The sequence below is a fragment of the Odontesthes bonariensis genome, chromosome 12, assembly GCF_027942865.1.
Source record: "Odontesthes bonariensis isolate fOdoBon6 chromosome 12, fOdoBon6.hap1, whole genome shotgun sequence".
NCBI lineage: Eukaryota > Metazoa > Chordata > Actinopteri > Atheriniformes > Atherinopsidae > Odontesthes > Odontesthes bonariensis.
This window is the reverse complement of record NC_134517.1, coordinates 27,331,541-27,348,720: the sequence shown is the minus strand read 5'-3', so window position 1 is coordinate 27,348,720 and position 17,180 is coordinate 27,331,541.

Below are 17,180 nucleotides of genomic sequence, written 5' to 3'. Positions count from 1 at the left end.
TTGTATCCTTTCTTCAGGTTTTTATTCAGCATCCAAACCAGACTTGGAGGCAAAGATACTAAATAGAGTAGAATAAAAAAGATTGAACAGACTTGTTGTAGATATGTTGTGTCTACCCTTTAACGGAGGTGCAGAGCCTGAGAAGTAGGGCAGTGCTGTTTCCCTTGTAAGCACCCAAATGAACTGTAATTGCCTGGGGAGATGGAAATCAAACTTGGCGATACAGACGGGAAGGAAAAGCTCATTCAGTACTCTGATCAGCAGTGATGAGTGGCAGGCCATTGTTAAGATTCAGAAAACAAACAACTCCTGAATAAGAAGCCTCGCTGCTCAACAGGGCCAAGCAAGGAGATGGAAATCACCAGGGAGCAACAATATAAGCATGCAAGAGGAAACCAACCAAGAGATCTAAGATAATTTTGATGATGGAGTTGCTTTGCTTTGTAACAACAAACGAAAAGGATAGTTGAAGAACTCCTTGCACTGTATTGCATGAAGGCTTTAAGTACTTTACACACTTATATTGCTTATGTAATGCTCCTGAAACCACTGGATAAGTCTCTGACTGATTCTGTGTGTTACAAGCTGTCTGCTGAACACCTTAAAAGATTTTTTTATTCTTGTGGTTGTTCTTCAAGGTTGTTCTCCAAATTGTTCGCTGAATGATTCTTAAAGTCTCCCCTCTTTTGCTTGCACAGTTCTGTACACCTGCAGGCTATTCCAGACCCGTTCACCTTAATGTTAGTGTAGTCGTAAGCTTGACTCATGGCTTACAGTTGCATGGAAAAAGTTCCTTTTCATGCAACAATTTATAGTTGATGTAGACAAATTATCTTCTCTAAGATGCTGATGCTTTTTTCATTTATTTTAAAAATAATATAACCTGCTGATATCAGTCAATCAGCAGGTTTACTAATTTTGTATTCCAATTAACTGTTCACACACTGTGGGATGAATTTCAATTATTATAGTGATCCACTGACTTTTCCTCTTCAAGGATCCTCAGGCCAAATGTTCCATCTGTAACCCTCTCAATATCTAAAAGGCAAACTGTGATTGTTCTTCAAACAAACTTAATGAAGTTTAATTATATGGCTATTGGCACAGAGTGTGTGTACTCACCTCATATGAATATTTATGATCTGCAATGCTGTTCCTACTCAAAAGCCAAATAAACCAAAGGCAGTGTTGATGGGGCAGCTTTTCCTGTGCATAGTATGTGTTACCCTTGCAGTGCAAGTGTTTGAACCTGTTGTATTTTTTCTACTTAGTTGGAGGGTGAACATTCTGTGCACATTAGGGAGAGATCTGGGGGCAGACTGTTTGGTAACAGTTCATTTGAAGGGCTTTGTAAATGACTGACTTGACACCATATGACACATGTCATGAACATGAATAAAGATTTTTGAATATTTATGCATTTTTGCCTTGAATGTCTTTCCGATAGTAATTGCGTTGCGTACTTAATTTTATTGACTTAACATTAAGTCAGCATCACCCCACCACAACCTGTACACTAGTGAGAAGAAGATAAACAGATTTCTGCAATGCTTGATGTTAAATATGAACATTCATTTCACCCTTTAAAATATTTAATTTTCTTTTTCTTTTTTTTACCTGTTAAAAACCGTTAAAAAATATCATAAAAGAAGAATCCTATAGGAGCAAAAGCTTGAGCACCTAATGGTACCACCTAAGCTGAGGGTCATTTAGTTCTTCTTTGTGCAATTTTTATCCATTCTTTCTGCTGAAGGTTTTTAATTCTGTGAAATTCTTGGGGCACTCTGCTTCTAAGGTCTATCCACAAATTTGTAATATTTAGGCATATTTAGACTGAGGTTCTTGCATTTTTATAAGCAGTGTGATGTTTACCTCCAATCTTCTGGTATCTAAATAATCCCATTGTATGATAAATCTACTCTCCTTCTTATAAGAAGTTCTAGTTCAAGATAAGATCAGATCCGATAAGATAAGAACAGAGTTTGGTGTAAAACAGCTCTTAATAGAAGTCCACGGGACTTATTTAAGATGATACAAGAAAGGTTTGCTCCTTTTGAATACTATGTGGGTAATTGTGATAGTATGGCCTCTGAGTAGAACACTGCACCACGGTTTTTGAATTTGTTAAATCTTTCTGTAAGTTCTTTGGAGTTTTGTGGCCTCTCTGACCTCTACTGTTACTCCCAACAGCAATTTCTTAATTAATTTATCAACCGAGAAAACAACTACTGGAAAAAACTGCTATCTTCATAATGCCTTCTTATGATTCATGGGATTCAGATGTTTCAGTTTGCAGAGTATACTGGACAATTTCTTAGATGTAGCCCATTGCTGTTGTTGATTGGCTCGAGGTGATGATTTACAAAACTTTTCAGTGTCATCATTAGTCCCATAGCAAACAATGGCAAAAACCAAATTGCATCAATTTTGATCATGTGTTTATCCAAAATGTATGAATTATTGTGCTGCCCTTGCCTGGAATGTACACGCTACCCCTAGGTGTGGCCGTATTTTTGAAGCCTTTTTCAGCTCTTTTGATGTTTATGATCTCTTGTTTATGATGAAACATGATTAAAAGTGCAGTGGAACATATCAAATATTGAAAATGACTAATTTTGCTATGCTTCAAAATATTAACTCACCCTGAATTGAATGGCTCCAACATAGTTTAGTGGTACTAAAAAATAAACAGCTACAGGAACATGTTGCACCTAATTAGGTTAATTGACAAGAGGGCAGTAACATGACTGGGTATAAAATTAGCACCTTAGAGATGCAGAGACTCTTTGAGGTCTTTTTGAAAATCATGAAAGCTAAATCCTCCAGACAAAAGAGGCGAGGGACCATCTGACTGTTTATCAGTGCTCAGTTCAAAAGACTACATATCTGATAGTATAATACGCATGGTCCCATACATTGGACCATAAGGAGTCTTTACTTTCCAGATGCTGACAAGTGCAGGAGAGCAAAAAAAAAAAAAAAAATCAACAAAAAAGTAATTGTTAGAAGTCTTTCATCAGTGAGCCTGCAGAGTTCTTTTCAGCTTTCAGTGAGCTGATGTTCCTGCTATGAGTCCAGTCGCAGCTCTTTTAAACCAATGTCCATGCAAGCAAGCTTAGCTCTCTCTCTCTGTTTGTAGCTTTTGTGCAGAGACAAATGACCCCGGTAAATTACCTAAACAAACACTGCCAGTACCAGCAGTGTAAACATGCAGGAATGGTTTACTGGGAGCTAAATCAATCCGAACAACACTGAGAGTGACAAAAACATTGGGGCAGTAGGCAGTATACTTTTGAGCTGTGTTGTTCTCCCCTCACTGCTTATCCTTCATCACTGGACCTGACATGCAGTTGAAGTCATCCTAAATGGTACAGATATATGATGTCTTGGTTGATTATCAGGTTTTATAAAGGTGTATAATGACTTCTGGTACTTATGTTCTTTTAACAGTAATTATTTGCTTCTGTATCTTAAAAACCATTATCATGCTTCAAGCTGTTAGTGGATATTGTGACTAGAAAAACTGATAAAAAAAAGTGTTTAGGCTAACTACTAAAGATATAATTGGTAATACAAAATGACACATCATAGCTTTGTAATACAGTAAACATAATTCCTTACTTGTATCACATGTAATTTTATAGAAAACAACATTGAAAAAGAAGAGTAAAGTTATCTCTCAGTTGGGCTCATCACATATCAGAATCTCCTCTAGTTTCAGCAGGATCCTCCCTCACATTCTCATTTCCCCCAAGATAAATTGACTGCCAGCAAGCTGGTCTGCATCATTCTGCTCGAAATGGGGAGTAAGACAGAATAGACGGACTTGTCAATTTGTTCCCAATATCCCAGCTCACAGTGCTCCCCGACCTGCCCGATTCAATCCTCAACACTATTAAGAGCCTCTCAATCCGTGCGGAAAGGAGTGGAACCATTAAAGCAATGTCATGTCAAGACATCCAGCTTTAATTAATCATGTATGAAAATTAAAACGGTGATATCGCAGTCCAAAGATTTCAGGTGAGAGTCAATCTCTTGAATCAAGAGATTGACTCTCTTGATGGAAGCTTTTTTGCCCAGCATACTCTGACACTTTACGACTAAGTCACTTTGGCATATACATGTCACTTTTCCATTTCATTCAAATAAATGCTCCTGGGGCTCCTGCGGTCCTGTCTTCATCACTTCCCTCTCCTTGTGGAGACTTTATGGCAGTCAAGAGAATCGCAGCAGTGCCCAGACATGGTTCAGACCAAGAGAAATGAGTTCTGTTTCACCAACAGCTGATTTAAATGCTGATAGTGTTGATTTAAAGGCCTGTGTAACATTCACAAAACTGTGTGGTGAGAGAATTGTCTCCTAAATAGCTTTGCTGACATTAGGAGAAACAATCTGCGTTAACTGTGATTTGTGTGAAGCCATTTCCTAGGACAAACTGCCTGTACCAAGAGATTGATGAGTTAATCCAACCTGTTCTCTTGTCCTTTCAGTGAATGAGGGACGTAAATAATCATGAATGTAGGGGTCATTATATACTTAAAGTATTTAGTCCTCCTGGATGTCGAGTAAAATGAGATAGCTTTATCTCAATTGTGGCAGATAAACACGTAGCTGTTTGTGGAAACAAGAATAAATGCTTCAGTGAATCAGGCTGGAGAACTGTTTGGATGAGACTGTGTATCAATGGTGCTTACAGTAGCCACTTAGTGTTTGTTGATGTTTCTAATGGAGCTGGGTAATACTTCATCATCATGTGCTGAAAACCCTGTCTGTTTTTTTTTTCTCTTTTTCCCTGAAGCCGGAATTCCGCTCACTGCGCTCCATTGTCCAAGTGTTGAATGCAGTCTGCAACGATGCAGTCATGAAAAAGAAAGTTCACTCTCTTACGATTCAAATGTATCAGGAAGTATTTACTTAAAGTCATCCAGATTTAAAATTAGACAAATGCAAGATAAGCAACAAAACATGACATATTACGCAATATAATAACTAATGTAACAAAAAGCCAAAATGCAGGGACAGTGTGGAAAAAAAAACTAAGTCACCCCTTTCTGCTTCAATAAGAATTAGTCAAGTAGCAGCCGGGTGCTGCTAATCAAATGCAATTGAATAGTCTCAATTCTCAAACTATGTAGATGAAGGCAGGAAGAGAAACTTCCATTTTATTTATCCTGATTAACTAAGCCTGAAAAGCTCTGCTGAACTAATGCAGAGAGCCAGACAAGTAAAAGGCCTGGAGACAGGGGAGCATATACAGAAGACTGCAAACATGGAGCACGAGAAGTGCTCATTTTGACACCCATTTTGGTTTAAGTTTAAGCCAAATAGTTTCAGCTTTTGGTCAAGCCATGGAGATGGTGAAAGACAGAACTCCCAGTCATACTTGTCTTTTCAATGACATTATAGTTCTATCCTAAGCTTTCTCGTGATGCAAAATAGATTCAGTCTGAGCAAAACTCATTTGCAAAGACAGGATTACAGTGGCTTTATCCTATACAAAGTGACAGAAAAGAACATATGCATTTAGCTATTTTGCATGTAGGACACGTATGGTCAATAAGTGCATTAAAAAAATGTGTGGCCTCAAGGTTTTCAAAAAAGCAACAGCATGTGAAGGATAAAATTGGCAAGCATAGAGGTGCTGTCGCAGTGTAAAAATGTCTTTTTAGGCCTAACACTGAATGATTTATTACCCATATAGTTTTGATTTAAGCATAAACCAAGTGATATCACTTTCTAAAGCCAACCAGAAAGTCACAGAATATCATGTTGTATTTTCATGTTAACAAGGCAGCCAGCAGAATGGCATCCATGAAGGTGATGGCCGTGATGTAAAAAGTAGGATCCATGATCATTTTCTGACCCTGACCAAGTAATGTTATTGCCTAAATCCAGCCATTAACGAAAGGCATGTTGGCCTTAAGCTTGTGTTATGGTTGAAGCACACTAAGCTTCATTACCCCCAAGGCCTTCCCTGAAAAAGACGTTCCTTTCAGCAATGATGGTGTCTTTTCAAGTGTGAAAGTTGCCAGTTCCATTGGCACTAATGCATCCCCATACAATCAGAAATGTAGGCTTTAGTACAAAGAGCTGGTAACAAGCCGGCGGGGGTCTTGCTCCTCTTTAATCTGGAGGACGTGACATCCGTGATTTCCAAAAAATAATTTCCGATTTCGATTTTTTTTTACAACAGAACAGTTTTCCAGTTTGCCTCAGTCCATTTTAAATGCACCTTGGCCCAGAGAAGGCGGCAGTGTTTCTGAATCATGTTCACACATGTTTGCTTTGCATGATGGAGCTTCAGCCAGCATTTTTGGATGGCATAGTGATCTGTGCTCACAGATGATGAATTCTGGAAGTATTCCTGAACCCATGCAGTAATTTTCACCCAAAAATGTTACTGACTTGTTGCTCATTAACTTAATTAGTTGTAACGTGTTCCTACAGTTGTCTCTTTTTAGTACCACTTACTTTTTCATTCTACTGTTGCCCTATCTGTAACTTTTTTAAGACGTGTTTCTGCCACCAAACACTAGAACAGCTAATCATTTTTTACTAAATAGAAAAACATCTCCCTCTTAACAACTGATTGGTTGTCCATATCCTACTAAGAATAAAACATGACTTTTCTGAAATTTGCAAAAGATTGCATTTCGTCCCTACTTTGTTTTGGAGTTGGGGTAGTAATTATCACTACCATCTTTGTCTAACATGGGCTGATGGCTTTGAATTTCAAAACTATTATAATATGGTAGCTACCTTGTTCACCATACAAAAAAATGCATATGACATTTGCATTTGCAAATGTTATATGTGATTCCTTTGAAGAGACATAGTGCACATATCTACGCATCCCAGTCAAATTAAGCTTATTGTAATCAAATGAGGGACATGTGCTCTCTCACTCCAGATTTATCTCTTGAATTTATCAACATTTGGGAGTGAGCTTTCTAATATTGGTGCAGACAGTTCCCAGCAGAAACCATCTCTTTTTCATGTTATTTTAATAAACTGACGTAACATGTAAGATTCTAACCATAATCTGAAAAAGGAAAACATATTTCAAGTTACATCTATCCAATAGTCAATATCTCTTAAAATCCTTTTCTCCTATCATTTTCTTCCAGCCAGCTCGCCATGCAGAGTCGTCATTCCAGGTTTTATGGCATCAACCTGAGAGTTATCTTTACCCCCAGGGCAATAGAGTTAAATGAAATGTAGTTTGTGATGCATACAACATCAAAGACATATATTTTAATTATTCAGTGCTAACTTTAACTTCCAGGTCCTGCTCTTGCTCATGTTCATTCACAAGCACACAGTCAGCAGTTTTTATTGATACTGTCTCTCCAGTGGATACTACAGTGAATAATCTGAATACACACCATTCTATGAATAAATTTCAGCTTAAAAGTTCTTTAATAAAAGTAAAAATTACGGGGAGCTGAAACTCACTGAGCTCATCACCTGAGACAGTTCCAAAACTGAACTTGACAGCATCATTTACAGTCAATTTATTCCATTGTCTCGACAGACAATGACTTTTAAGTATTGGACACGTTGTATTACTCCAAGGCAGAGCACATAAGAAGCTTTCAAGTCTTTTGTATTCAACTTTGGACAAGTTAGTGTATCAGTGCACTTCGTTGTTTAAGCATTTGATGGATTCAAACTTGGACTACCATTCACTGTCTTTAAATTGTCCAGCCCAACCCCAATGTGTGTGTCAAACCTTCCTATTGTAATCACATTAGTCCCCCAATGGTTTATTTGTATGTTTGTTTGTTTTGTCAAGTGATATTGTGCCCAGGAGGCACTTGTAATTGGTACATCACTAGGACCAATATAAAGAAGTCATTTCACATTCACCTTAGACATTCATAAATTGCCAACAAACACTTAAAAGCCATTATCCTCCTTATGCCTTAATGGAAATTATTGGACCCAGTAGACAACAATGGACGGGCACAACAAAGGGACCATTTTCTCAATGTGAAACCTATTATCATTACTTTTCAGAAATCACCCAAAGATGTAATGAATGCCCAAATTTGAGTGGTCATTCACATGAAACTGTGTTTATGAAGTAAAAATAATTGACTGTGAGAGTGCAATATGTGGATCAATTCATCTGTGTAATGACGCACATGTTTCCACTAGATGGCCCTTGCACCTAGCTGTGCTGCCTCTTTATTAGTCGTGTTTCATTAGCACTTGATCTGATTGCTTCTTAATATCTGTACAAGAAAACAAACAAAAAAAGGCATAATGGTGGCAATGTCTAATAGCTGGTTGTTGCTTATGTGAGATACACACCTAAATGCTTTTAAAGATGTTGTAGTTTGCATGCTGTGGAATTTTGGTGGTAAAGCTACCTTTGAGACTGTAGCCTAAATGTCCCTTGTTTATCACTCAAAGTGGGCATGAAAGTTTTCATTTGTTTAGTATTATACAAGTGCAGCGTGAGGGAAGTGTTTTAAAACGCTTCATGCATGATCATAACATCACAGAGCCAGAAATAGTCCCCTTCATTGAATAACAACCCCAGTGTTGCAGAGAGTACAATATGTTCTCCCCTATTGAGGAAGTGGTTTGCTCACCAGACTGTGTCACACGCAGTTCTCTTCTGACGCTTGATATTGAAATCATTCCACTAAGCAGCTTGTAATCATCTACTCATGAGCAGAATAAACAGCTACAATAATGGCCTTTGCAGTGGCCAACCAATGCAGCACACTAAAACCAAGAAACTCTCTTTGCAGAATTGTGGATGTCAGTAACTATCTCACTTTGGACATAAATTGTTCTCTCTGCAATGATGGATTTGCCTCCCAAGGCGTCTCATAAACATCTCAGAACTGAACGCCTTTCCCCTCTCTTGATAACCCATGGGCTCTCACTCACAATATTACAAGGTTTCTATTGTTTCTTCTGCCAGTGAGGTACCCTGGGATTCATCCACACCGGGCCACATGGGGATACTGGGTGTCAAAGGACTGCTCAGCCTTGACATGGCTTCAAGGCACAAGCTAAGCATCAGGGGTAGAGTTGGTACCATTTCTCTTTGTGATTTATGAGCTGTAGAGAAAGATAAAATCATATAGAGCCTGAATCCTCTTCTAAAGGAAACAGAAGACAGCAAAGTGAGTGAGAGACAGAGGATAGTTGGGTGGGGTGGGGGTGGGGTTAGGGGTGGGGTGGCTCACCAAAGCCTAGAAGTCCTCGACCAGAGGGCAGGGCGTGAGTGGGAGACCGTGCAGGTGGTGTGTGTGGGCTGTCCGGTCTTTATCCTGGCAGGGTCAGTTTACCTCTCCGTCCCCACATACTGACCCTTTAATATGGGCTATATCTCCTCTCCTTTCACCCTGGCTTTTATGGCCCCATGTAAATCTCTCTCCGGTAACACAAGCTTGTCAGCCTTCCTTGAGCCCCTTTCTTTTCAACACATTTATCCTCGCAAAGAATTCAAAGAGGCACTGCAGCAGGGAGGTGGTATGTGGGCTTATTTGACTTGAAATAGATTGAAAAAGACTGGGGGATGATCAAAAAGGAGAAAGTCCAGAGCGAAACCTTAGACATGGGAACGCCGGACACTCGAGTGGGCAAGAAAGCCCCACTCAGATGAAAGGCTGTCGTCCATCAATAAGTCATTAAAGCAGACATGTAGACCCAGAAAAAAAAAGAACACTGATGGCAGCGGTCGTCTCCAATTCAAGAGTAAGCGCATAGGAAGGAAGATTGCAAGGTGAGAGTGATCCTTGCATTGTAATTAATAAAGGATTATATGAAAGCTGAGAATAAGTCAAATGACGAAGCAATGAGCACCATCTGGTGGATTCTGTTTTTATGGCCTTAACTGCCCTTATTTCACTCTACTTGTGATGAGGAAAAAACTCCTTTCTATTTGTAATCATTGCAACAGTGGAAAGTCACTGCAAGGAGGTCACTAACACAGACAGGATTCCCTTTTACAACACAAGGTTAAGCAATAAATTACCACCCAAAGCAGCTTGATGTCTTTAGCCCTGTTTGTCCTCTATTTATAGAAAGAGAGAAATAAAGTGGAGTTATTAATAAAATAAAACACAACTTGTGACTGTTTTCTCCAACCGGCAAAGTCATGAGTTGTTTGCAGAAGTGCAGACGTGTGTGTGTGTGTGTGTGTGTGTGTGTTTGAGCATGACCGTCTTTATGAAAAGTGAGGCCTCCATATTTTAAAGGACTATAATTTTATCACAGGTGGTCCAAACTAGCATCCCTGACCTTGATCTGTCTTATTTAAACAGTATGAGATATATTAGACTTGCAGGGGTCACACTAGCACTTATTCATGTTATTGATGTCACATGTAGAAACCCGGAAGCTTCTGGAGGGAAGCATATAACAAAATTTACTGGCCAATAAATTCAGCTACTTTGGTGAGAATAGTGACAGCACAATGTTGGGTTTCATGCTATCAAATCTGTATGCTGGGAGGGTACAACTGCAGCAGAGGTGAGGAGCTTGCTCACTGTCAAACATATTTCATGATGTTTCCTAATATTATTGCATTTTCCCAGCTATTTCAGTAATAATGTGCAATATCAACCTCAGGACGCCTTGATAATTTAAATAAGGCCATATCTGCTGAGTTTTGTTCACATCACCCGTCCAAATTGCTTTGTAAATTCTTGGTGTAGCTGCTGTAAGGTTTTCAAAATTACAGCAGAACTCACTCGGCCTGTGCACCGACTCCTAATCATCTAGCAGACTTCAACTCTGAGTCAGGTAACGATTTAGAACTGCTCTGTTGCAGTCATTGTTTAAGCAGACCAACAACCAAAGAAAGTCATTGTACAAATGTTTTGTCCTTTGAGCCATTACTTGTGGTTCACTTTACCCACCCACTATCAGTCTTCTGTGGCTCTTAGCTTGTTGGGTTTTAATGAGTTGGAATTCACTAAACAAACACAGAGTCAGGGGAGAGGTCACACCACTCTCCTTGCCCTCTTCACTGTGAGGTCAGGCTTGTTTGTTTGTGTGAAGGGTCTTAACAACAAATTTGACAGAGAAACACATCAGCCTAATTCTGGATTAGCTCTCAATTATCCCAGAGGTCCCAAACTCTGAAACTGTGAAAGGTTGTGATATCAATTGTATTTCTGGCTTAATGACGGATTAAAAAAACAGCCCATTTGATGTTCCAGTGGTAAAAACACTTTCTTTAATTTTAATTTTAATGGCTGTGGCCAGCCAACAGCTACTATATTTAAGAGTCAGGTCAGTTTTCCAGCTGTTGCTTGTTGGTTGTAATTGATTCTGGGACCGTTTCTTTGATGTGATTTTTCTGAATTCAAGAACAAAATAAGGGAGTGACATGGAGTCTTTCCTAGCCCGAGGAGTGTACACCTCTTAGAAGGACCCATCCTGCTCAGGAAACATACTTGACTTAAAGGGGCATCTTGCATTTCTTCATGAACCCTTGAGTTAAGCTACGCTCACAGCTCAACCAGCCTTTTTTTGCTACCATGTGTGGCCTCAGCAAGACGTAATACAAGTAAGAGTTCAATCTGACTGTGGATGATCATCATAGACGTTAATGTAGCTGAATTCACTGCACAGATGTTGTCTTTAAGTTACTTGAATAGTAATTTTGTGTAATGATGCTGAAATTAGAAAGATTTTATTTGAGCAGAGCGACAGTCTAGAAATGCCCTGAGTGACCTCGATTTAACACGTTGTCTATATTTATAGAAATAAATTTCAGACACATTTAGCCATTTGACAAAAGAAACCAAAAACTATGTGAATAACATCAGCTTTATTGGGAATTTGGTTGTATTATCATTTATCACTATACTCCCTTTACCTAAAATTTGAAAAAGATGGAAATTTGGGGGCTGGACGGTGGTGTGGTGGTTAGCACCGTTGCCTCACAGCAAGAGGGTTCCAGGTTCAGCTTCTGTGTGGAGTTGCATTTTCTCCTTGTGTATGCGTGGGTTCTCTCTGGGTACTCTGGTTTGCTCCCACTGTCCAAAAACATGCATATTAGGTTACTTAGTGTCTTACGTGTGGTTGTTTGTCTCGTTTTTCCCTGTGATGGACTGGCGACCTGTCCAGGGTGTGCCTGGTGACCGCTGGGATAGGCTCCAGCTCCCCCGCGACCCGACTGATGGATTAAGTTCGTATAAAAAATGGATGGATGGAAATTTGGAGCATGTATAGAGCGCCAAGGCCAATTTGAGTTTAGTTAAGCGTATAATTGCAGGAGTGTTTCAATCTCTATCTGCATTATCCGGTTAGTCTGGTTTTGAAAAGCTTGATTTCATCTGAGTTTGACTCGATTAACATGTTTAAATTCATTATAAAAGTTGGATTTTGGTCTGACTAACACCAAAATGAGCTTTTTTTTTAATCAAATCAAATTTATTTATAAAGCTCATTTAAAACAACTATAGCTGACCAAAGCGCTGTACAGAATAATAACACAAACAGGAAAAGAAAACTAAAGTATAAGCAGAGACAGATTAAAAGCAGGTAAGAGCAAAGAGACAACACCAAGTAAAACCTGATAAAAAGGATATAAAATAAAAATACCAAGAGTGTTAAAAAAAAGTCCTAAGAGTGTTAAATGCAGTTCAAGGCCAAACAGATCAAATATATCTTCAGCTGCATTTTAAAACAGCCAGTGGAGAAGGTACATTTAAATGACAGTGGAAGGATGTTACACAGCTTTGGAGCTGCCACTGCATATGCATGAGCTCCCTTATGACTAACCTTGACCAGGGAACAGCTAACAGCAGTTTCTCATAGGATCTAAGAGGTCTGGAGTTAGAGTGAGAGCAGAGGAGTTCAGAACACTCAGATGCCAAACCATGTGAAACTTCAAAAACATTTAAAAATAAGAGTTTTAATATCAATTCTGTATTTAATCTGGAACCAGAAAAGAGAGGTAAGAACCGAAGTGATGGTTTGTCTGTATCTGGCACCAGTTAGGAGTCTGACTGCTAAATTCTTAACCAGCTGCAGGTTAAGGCTAAAGGAGACTGGCTGTTGCAATATTCCAACCTTGAGGTGATACAGGCTGCAACAACTGTCTTCAAGCCATTACTGGAAAGGATGGATATCAGTTGAGTAATGTTTCTTAAAATGGAAAAAAGACAAACTTTTACCACAGAATATATCTGTCTGTCAAATTTGAGATCAGAATCAAATCCTAAATTCCTGGCCTGGCTTTGAAGATTGAATGAGAGTGATTCTAAGAGGCTTGCTAAACCTACCAGTGAGTAGGGGGGAGACCAAAAATAACTATCTCAGACTTATTTACCTGAAGACAGTTAGTAATCATCCAGCATTTTACCTTATGGAGACAGTGTTGGATAGAAGTGACCACCGTGGAGTCCTCAGAATTTAAGGGCAGGTAGATGTGTGTATAATATGCATAGCAATTAAATGAGATATTATATTTGGGGGAAATGTAGCCTAAGGGAGGCATATACAGTGTGGAAAAGATAGGTCCCAAAATAGGTCCTTAATGAACTCGACTGGGCAGTTGAGGAGGAAAGATTTCCTATTTTAACAAAAGAAGTCCTCTCTGTGAGTTAAGAAGTAAGTATTGCTGGACCCTGAAAGCTAACCTGGTCTTTAAGATGATTTATAAGGATGAGCTGGTGAGATCTAAAAGAATTTAAATTTACCACTGTCTGAAGACAAGTGTCGTGTAAATGTGCTTTCTGTCTCATGAAGCTGTCAGCTTAGACACTGACCTTTGGTTGAGAATAAAATAAGAAACTGGAGGCAATTTTCAATTTCAGCTGAATAGAAAAAGTGGTGCTGTCTCACCAGAGGCACAAGAGACATGTCTGACACGTGCTTCAGGGCACAAGCAAGCTTCAAGTACTTGGTGTCACGGTGGAAAGGTCTGTTTTTATCAGATTTGACCATTTGGCACATCCTGATCTTTGTACTCTCTCTTTTTCTTCTAATGTCTAATTTCTAAGTTTGTGCGACATTTGTTTTATATGACTGACGCTCCCTGTTTTGATCTTACACTGCATATATAATTTGATCTCATTCGTAAAAAATAGTTGTTTGGCCTCAAAGAGATTTACTGAATAGATCAAGTGAATATGAACTACACTTGTAGAACAGTTTGGTGGAAATCACTTTAGGTGGCAGTGGAGGAATTACAGCAGTTTTGCCATAAGGCCGACTCTTAGAAAGAAATACATGCTGCGGATGGATATAGCTCTTTCATCCACTGTGGTAAGAACGTGGTCAGAGTGTGTTAAGTGATGCATCACGAGTGACTGACAGCAGGACAGCACTGTAGCTGGTCTTTTCCCGCCTACTGAGCAGCTAATGGTGCAGAGAGCATTTCCCGGCGGGGGAGACAAACATCGGGGCCCCGCTATGATGCCAGATGTGCTGTCAGCTCTGTATTGTCTCCAGCAACAAAGCACACACTGGGCTCGGTGCTCGTAAGGTATTCACATTCATGGTGAGATGCCCTGCCATTTAGTTCTCTGCTACTTGTGCCTACCCGCCCACTCTGAACAACACAAAACTGTCTTTATTCTTATAATCACCACGCAAGGCTTATTTTTTCGAAAGAAAAGCAACAACAACAAAAAAAAACATCTGTCGATGTGGTCACATCACTTCTTCTGTCCACATTCTCTTATTTGCCTCTTATTTCTGATTTAATGTTTGTTTCTGTCTTGACAGATTACACCAGTTTGGAGAATCAAATACAATCTCTCAAATAAAGTGGATTTCCTATTGGAAACTGGTGATTCCTTTTTTTTTTTTTTTTCACACACACTTAAACAAAAAGAGACAAATTGGACACGTTATTTGCACACAGACAGGACACTCCCAAGGGCACATACATATAAAGGCAGACAAAGAAACATAAATACTAACACACAACCCACACACCCTCCCCCGTTACTGCAGGAGGGCCATCTGCCTTCAGCAGCACAATGACCAGATCAGAGGAGTCCGCTAATGAGCAGGACTTTTCAGACGTTAAAAATTCATTTGCTGCCTTTTGCTGTCAGACAACAAACAGACAGCCTCTGCAACCACTTTAAAGCTGTGAGAGCAAACTGTGGTTTATCTGAGAAGGCTGGTCTGTTTGTTTCCAAAGCACTGGCACAATAGCTGATTTCTAAATCACCTGTGGCTTTTTTTTCCATTTTTCTTTTTTTATTGTAACGTATCACAAAGTCATCTGGCTGAGACAAGAAGACACGTTAATTGCTTAAGTATTCATGACAACACTCTCCGTGGCTGTTGTCGACAAGTGAGAGCTGGTGTTTTGACACAGTCTGACGCCAGCACGGCAGCGTGAGCAGACAAAAACAAGAGCCAGTTCATCTTTTCAAACCTCTCACGCAATCTGAGATCAGGGAAGTGCGACTCGGACAGAATGCGACCACTACAATGTCTTATGATGCATGGCAGAGTGGGGGTGGAGGTGTGGGAGGTTATTGATCTCTTTGTGGACATCTGTGGCATCTATCAGGGGGGTTGTCAGTCATGAGAGAGGGGAAGTGAGGGCAGAGTGGAGTGTTTTTTTTTTGTGTGTACGTGTGATAAAATAGGCAGACAACCAAAGCAAGACAAACAGGTTCACTAAAAGTTCACTTTGTTCCCTTTACCAGTCTGACGTAAGCAACTTGTTTTCAATTCTCACTTATTTTCTGTTTGTTTCTCCTACTCACTCACCTCCCCGAACAGTGAGTTGGAGTGCTTGCTTGCACACAAGGAGTTAAGATGTGTTGGAACTAGACAAAAAAGGCTGCAGTAAAATAGATAAGCAGCTCTACAACACTATCGTTTAATTATCAAGGCAGGGGAAAATGGGCCTGCATGGACCAAAACTCATATGCAGTGCCAAAAAAAGCTCGCTCTGGATTTATGTTTCACATATTTTAGAGGTGGAGCGTGTGTTTGTAAAAGACTTTGTCCAGACATTTGCCTTAAGTTAAAAAGATTCTATGTTAAAGAAAATGGAGGTCAGTGAGCTAAATTCAACATGGCTATTGGTTAGTTTTGGTTAGATTTAAAGATTTAGTAAGAATCTTACATGAAAACACATTACAGAACCGAAGAGACTCAGGCAGTTCTTGGAGATATGGATTATACGAGCGAGTGTAAAACAGATCCTTTTAAAATCTTGATTTATGACATCTAGCTGCCTCAGTGTTACACAGCCGGTGCACTGTCATTATCCATGTAGGAGAGATAGAAAAGCCCCAAAGACAATTTAGAAACTTGATGATGAAAGAAAAAATCTCTCTCAACCTATTATGATGGCAGCCAGCCGCCAGGCATTCAAACTCTGTAAATCTAATGAATCATGCAGGACGAGAAAAGGAGAAGTGAAAAAAAAAGGGATTGTGTATGATGCCAGGAAGGAAAAGGTAAAACATGTTGGGGGGTTATATGAGTCACCATTTTCGAGGCCCTTTTGGAAATTACAGACAGTGTTAAGTGAGAAAGTCTAATAAAAAGTCTGGAAAAGAGAAAGGTGAGGGAGATCAGGTTACAGGTGCAGAAGAAAGTCTCCCCTGTCTTTACCACTGCAAGTGATGCCATCACCGCTCGTGATCCTGTCTATGGCTTAGGATCCTGCTGAATATCAATCGTTAAAATGATGAAGTGTGATTGAATTCCCAAGTTAATGTAAATAAAACAGGAGAAAGTACATTGTCTTTCTAAGTAATAAAGTCAGAAATTAATGAGAGTTGTACAAAAAGAAAGGTTTGACATTTTGGGAAACATGCTCATTTGCTTTCTGATGAAAAACAAAAGAGAGGATCAATACTACCCCGTGTCTGCTCCTTAATTATGGAGCTGGAGCCAAAGGGCAATTAGCCAAGCTTAGCATGAATCCTGGGAGTAGAGGCAAACTGCAGGCCTGCCTCTCTCCAAAGATTCAGAATATCCGCCAGCACCTCTAAAGCTGAGTAATTAACATGTGCAACACTGTGAGAGCAGAGTGAGTGCACAGTTGTGGTCCAGACAGTTCAGACATTAGCTGAAACTCGTTAGAGAGTTTCTATAAGCCAAGGGGAGCTGCAGATTGAGGTAATTATTCTTAGCAGGTCACTACCAGCAACCCTTTGCACATCATTTTCACACGGTCATAAATACATTGTTTTTGTGGAAACATATATTAAAATGTTCCTCTC